General features: G+C 36.8%; 1 non-coding gene across 1 annotated transcript; it reads left to right on the forward strand.

The window, feature by feature from the left end:
* The first annotated feature begins 1,141 nt into the window (after nucleotides 1–1,141).
* On the forward strand, nucleotides 1,142–5,658 carry LOC110379426 (uncharacterized). Its single transcript, XR_010277781.1, has 2 exons — nucleotides 1,142–2,032; nucleotides 3,174–5,658. It is a non-coding gene; the product is annotated as an uncharacterized LOC110379426 (transcript).
* The last annotated feature ends 804 nt before the right edge of the window (nucleotides 5,659–6,462 follow it).

Here is a 6,462-nt window from a genome sequence, read left to right on the forward strand (position 1 = left end):
AAAAGAAAACGCTTGTCAGTGTCATGTCGTCACTTGTGACGTCACGACTGAAATTACAAGACGCAAGTAAACAACGCTCGTGCAATAATTAAGTTCTTTGTGTTATTAAATATGAATTCGAAAGTGCATAGGTAGGTGTTGTGGGGTCCCCCAGTGTAAGAACACATCCAAAACAACTCCTGATAAGTTATTTGTGTACGTTCCTCACAATAAAAAAATACGAAACAAGTGGCTTAAACTTGCAAAGCGAGATTCAATAGCAATATTGCCCAGGGTACATAGTTCTCTAGATTCTAGCATAGAAGTTTTTTAAATTAAACTACCTAATACACTTACATGAAAGTTTTTTTAATTAAACTAGTATACCTACTTACATGGAAGTTTTAACATTTCTAAATTCAGCTGAACAAAAATCTTTATTTGATGCCAAAAACTCTCCCAGCATTATGATATCAATTCTAGGCAAATTAGCGCTGTTTGCCTTGATAAATCCGGGCTCCATAACTCGTGTTATAAACAATTAATTAATTAAAAAACAAAGATCGCAGTGGAAGTTCACAATAACGAAATGTGACGTTCGCGCGCTTTCGCGCGAGTTGTTTTGAGAGATGACGTCACGAGCTCTGATTGGTGTTCAAGATATCATGGCGGATTGCCTTATTTCGTAATTTTATTTTATAAAAGTACATATTAATCACATTATTAATAAAGAAAACAATGCGCGTTTTATATTCCAAGCTTCAAGTTTAATTTAATAAATATAATATTTTAATAATTTTTAATTACTGTCATCATGCCTATTATGTAGGTTTCAAGGTCTGATGATAAAGCCGGTTCTTTTTTTGTTTTTTTTTTTACTTGCATTTATAAAATCGGGTTTTTCTGGTTTTTTTAACTTGAAAAAACAATTTTTTTATAAATGCAAGTAAAATAAACAAAAAAAAACGGCTTTATCATTGTATTTGTAATTAACCTACCTACTTTGTAATTGTATTTACATTGATTTTTAGCTTAGGTAGTCGCATTTTATTGTTAATCTGATTTGTTTTTGCTTTGGTACATAAATCTCATATGCGTCATATTATTTATTATCTTTAGTAAAGTGCCCGTCTACTCAAGCGGATTATAGGTAAGTAGGTCTACATAATTATGGCAAAATGCATACTTTTACCATATCTGTATACCTAAATAATATAATACAGGTACCTTCCTTCTACTAGGTCTTTAAGATTATAATTATCACACTAATATTTTAGATAATTTTGGATGTGTCTGTCTATGTTTGTTACTTACTTCTTCGTGCACAAACGAACAGATTTTGATGAAACAGACTTGGACCATTTTTTTTTATTTTTTCATGAAATTCCCGAGTGCGCCTCGTACTAGAAAAAAAGAAAATATGTATTTACCAGTCCGCGCCACTTGAGGTAACTTATTTTTGTGCGATCGTATCCGCATAGTAAAAGTAGGTATATTGGCATTGCTGTCTCAACTCAATTTTTTTATTTCCTCGTTAAGGTACAATTTACAAGTGTAAGTAATAATGTTATGGTACACCTTGACCTTAACTACAGATAAAGTTACTGCGTCCTTAACGGTTTATGTGAGCGGTCATTGCCCGCTAGCGCGCAGCGCTGGGCGCGGACGGCGATAGCACAGTTGAAATGTTGATTGTAGTATCAGCGAGCGTCGCCCCATGACAGGCCCCTCCCCGTCAGAGCAGCACGTGAAACAACTGCCAAAGTGCCAACGACCGCGAGGCGCGGCGCGAAATGCGCTGGCCGCCATTTCAAGCGCGAAAGGTGAGGAGGGAGCCCCCGCCCCCCGCACCTCACCCCGCTCATGCTGCCCGCCCGGCCACACACACGACAGAAGCGCGCCGCGCTGTAATTCGTGTTCTGTGAGTCAATGACGTCATGATTTGATATTATTCTCCAAGTTACCAATTTCTCTACTCACATTCCTAAAGTAATTATTAGTTTGAATAGAAATGTGTGAAAATAACCAAGAAACAATGGATACTTTGAATACGGTGAGTGAAAACATAACCTTCATTTGCTTGTTGTGGTCACGCACACAGCTGCGTTCGAAATTCCAACGTGCTGTGGATCCGGGGGGGCGGGGTCTATAATATGAAAGCGATCGTAGTAATGTGTAACACTTTTGTATTACCTAATTCTGATATCATTACTTTACTATTGATATTTGAAAGCTTCGTAAGTAGGTCCGTATATGTTGGTCTCCTGACCGTTGATAAAGTTCGCGGTCGATGCGTAGAAACCAATTCTAGGTGTCAGCGGGGGTGAAGGAGGGGTATGGGCAACTGACTTGTGCTCGGAAGTTAGTTACAAAGCGACATCAACTTTTCCGACCAAAGTAGTACTATTAACTATTCAGTCACGGAACGACATTACGTTTTTTGTGAACGATTTTAACCTACCGGGGCTATTTTACCGCCCGCTCGTTTTGCAAAGGATTACAGCTGGAAAACTATACGGTTACCAGTTTTTTTATAATTAATTTTATATACACATAATATTATAATTTTACAAAAGTACTTGTTTTTTGCTTGATTTCATCGACTGGAAAATGCAAAATAAAATTTTCATGTTTTACCTAGGTTGATTTATTGTTATATTTTTGCATTAAACATTTTTTTTTCACTACCTACCAGAATGTTTGAGGTGAATTAATAGGTACCTATGTAAGTTCTTTCAATGTTTTTCCGTGCTTTCTGTCTCAATAAATTATCTGAATTTGAGAGAGCCATTTTATCAAGCAATATTACGAGTTGCACTATTTAGTTAATCGTCTAGGGAGCACCTTAGATTACCAAACCAGTGTTGCCAGCTTGAATTCGTGTTAGTCCTGAACTTTGCGGTCGCTGAACTCCAGCTTTAATGTTGAACGTTTTGAAGGTATTCATTACACAATTATAAACTAGACGTATGATTAAATTACGTTGTTATTTGAAAGGCTGGCTGTTTTTTAACGTCTATTGCAACCGGTAAGCTGATTGGCTACGGCATATAGGTCGAGCGCGTCGAGATAAACGAAAAAGTTATGTTCAATATACATATATTGTGTATGAAACCATTTAAATCCTTCCGATCATGCAGGAGCTTATAATTTTTTATTTATTGATGCGACAATAACGTTTTTTATTCTTATAGGACTCGATGGACGATATCAACGATGGACCAAGCACAAGCTTCGTTACGATGGAACCAGAATTCAACATAGCTGAAAGTAAGCGTTTTCCAATAGTTTATACAACGAAACTAGACGACATGCTGATATTCAGAACAGAATTACCTGAAATGCATATATCCGACATCGTAGACTGTATAATCACAGAAAGTCATCCTAAACATCACGGCCAACTGAAAAGAAAATATTCAGAAACCCAAAAAATGACGTTCGAAGATTTATCGCATAAAATAGATAAAATGAATAGTAAAGTGGCCCGAACAGCTAATCGTAATAAAACGCTACTCTCTATGTGCAAACCATTTAACATTGTCCTGGCAGATTTTTCCTATGCGCTACGTACGGACGAACTGACACGTGATCGAAGGAAAAATATTATAATTCCTAAAAGAAAATCAGTTCCTAAATGCGTGGATAAATTGTTGCCAATGTATAGCAAATCACAGACGTTTAAATGTGGGTTATTATATGATCAACAACGACAAGTAGCTGACATATATTCTCTAGACAAAAAGTTTTCCACGAAGGAATATATAAGAATTCATAACATCGAACAAAATGATGAGGATTATCATAGGTTGAAAACGTGTAAAAACATAAATGAAGTGACATGTTGCTGTTGGTATAACAGAGAAGCATTTATAAAAAAGTTATCTCTCCATCCCCTTGAAACATTAAGGTTCATGAGGAAACCACATGAGTGTCTAATTAATGATTGCAGTTGTTGCTGCAAAAACAATAACTACCCACCGAAAAGGTCATCATACAAAGGAACTAGTTCACAGAAAACAGAAATAACTGCTAGCGTTTGGTTTACACATACTAGATTAAATACTGTAAAAATGATTGATTCTGATGCACGAGGACCGAAACTTATTGCAAAATCTTTGAATTTCGATCCAAAACAATCAATGAAATACCCCAGATCGAATCATTACCAATACAAAACCAACAATATAAAAATGGCGCATTCAATAAACATATATATAGGAGAAGAATATTATGAAATTGGAAAAGATGGTCAATTAAGGACACATTTAAAACATTTTGATAAAGAAGCATCTAAACTAAAACAGATTACTGGTAATGAGCTAACATATACCTCGAGTAACGTTTGTTGTTGGTACAAACGCGAAGAGTTTGCAGCTCAATTACTAAAGCTCGGAGTAAAACGCACCTCTGTTAATTTTATAAGATGTGTCCACTCATGTCCTGTAAGAAAATGTAACTGCTGCTGTAAACCTTTGATTCAACGGAAAGTCGATCTTAACTCTTGGCGGATTACAACTAGACATACGAATGATTTGGCAAGTAAAGAAGTCGGCATCCAAATACAATTTCCAATAGCAAGGAGGCGTAATCAAGTTAGCAAGACGACTATTTCCGATAGAAATCTCGTTGCACCTATGTTACGTTGTGTTGTACCTGTGCGAGTAGATTTACAAAGTTTGAAAGTTCCCAAACTTGACTCGTCTTTTTTCGTTTCCTTATCAACGTTAGACACTGTAGAGAAAACTAGAATGGCGGCTGAAGATAGCTCGCTACTTCCAGCTACTAAAACAATTGATTCTGAAAATGAATTATTTCCAACTGTACGGGTTACGATAACCAAAATAGCAACTCAACAAAACAGGTATAAAACAATAATCGAAGGAGTCGATTTAAATATGGCATCCACAAGGGAATTACAAATGTTGGATTTGATTTTTCGAGCAGTAGACAGCAGTCTAATCACGGTTAACAGTTTTAAAAAGGAGCAAGCACGAAAACAAAATCAAAAAGTAACACAAACCATAAAAGAACCACGAAGCCAACAAAAACCACCAATAAAACAACAACCACCAATACAACAAATACCACTAATCCAAGAAAAACCACCAATCCGACAGAAACCACGAATCCTACGAAAACAACCAATCCAGCAAAAACCACCAATACAACAATCACCGCCAATCCAACAAATTCCACCAATCCTAGAAACACCACCAATCCGACAAAAACCACGAATTCTACAAAAACCACGAATCCAACAAAAACCATCAACCCAACAAAAACCACCAATACAACTAATTTCACCAATACAAAAAATTCCACCAAACCGACAAATACCACCAATCCTAGAAACACCAACAATACAACAAAAACCACCAATACAAGAAAAATCACGAATCCAACAAATTCCACCAATACAACATGAACCACCAATTCAAGAAATACCACCACCAATCCAAGAAATACCACCAATACAACAAAAACCACGAATCCAACAAAACCGACCAAACCGACAGAAACCACCAAACCGACAGAAACCACCAAACCGACAAAAACGACCAATACAACAAATTCCACCAACACAACAAATTCCACCAATACAACAGAAACCACCAATACAACAAATACCACCAAACCGAACACCACTAATGCTACAAATATCACCAATGCTACAAATATCACCAAATCTACAAATATCACCAATCCCACAAATACCACTAATACAACAAATATCACCAATACAACAATCACCATCAGTACAACAACAGCCACCAATCCAACAGACACCACCAATCCCTGCTGGGTTTGTACAAGCACCACGAGATACTCAGGTACTTCCACCCACTGTATACCCACAACTATTAAATGAGCAATTGAAAATTGTCGCTGATCTAAAGAGCAAACGTTTCGTAGAATCGTTAGAAGCATTGGTGGGTCAATTCAGTTTTCCTGACGCGAATCTTATTAATATAGACCACTGGATAAGTGATGATATTTGACCGACGAAAGGTGTGTGTGTGTTGGAAATTTTAATTTCCAAATACAAAAAGGCATTACTTTCATTTTTCGGGTCTTAAATTAAAATTGTTTCTAAGTTTATAATATGGCTGTGTTTCGTTACGGGTAGTCAGAAGCCTGTAAGTCTGACACCAGTCTAACCAAGGGGAACACCTCGGGTTGCCCGGGTAACTGGGTTGAGGAGGTCATATAGGCAGTCGCTCCTTGCAAAGCACTGGTACTCAGCTGAATCCGGTTAGACTGGAAGCCGACCCCAACGTAGTTGGGAGAAAGGCTCGGAGGATAATGAATAAATTAAAATTGTTATCAGTGGTATAACCCCGTTTTATTTTAATTTTAAACTTGCTGTTTAAAAGAAATGAACCTATCGTTGTATGGCCTTTCCCAATGTACTATCTAACTGATGATTTTCTTACGAGAGAGTAAAAGAAGTACTTTTTTAAGTCCGCGACAAAAATTTTG

The sequence above is a fragment of the Helicoverpa armigera genome, chromosome 25, assembly GCF_030705265.1.
Source record: "Helicoverpa armigera isolate CAAS_96S chromosome 25, ASM3070526v1, whole genome shotgun sequence".
In the NCBI taxonomy this organism is placed as follows: Eukaryota; Metazoa; Arthropoda; class Insecta; order Lepidoptera; family Noctuidae; genus Helicoverpa; species Helicoverpa armigera.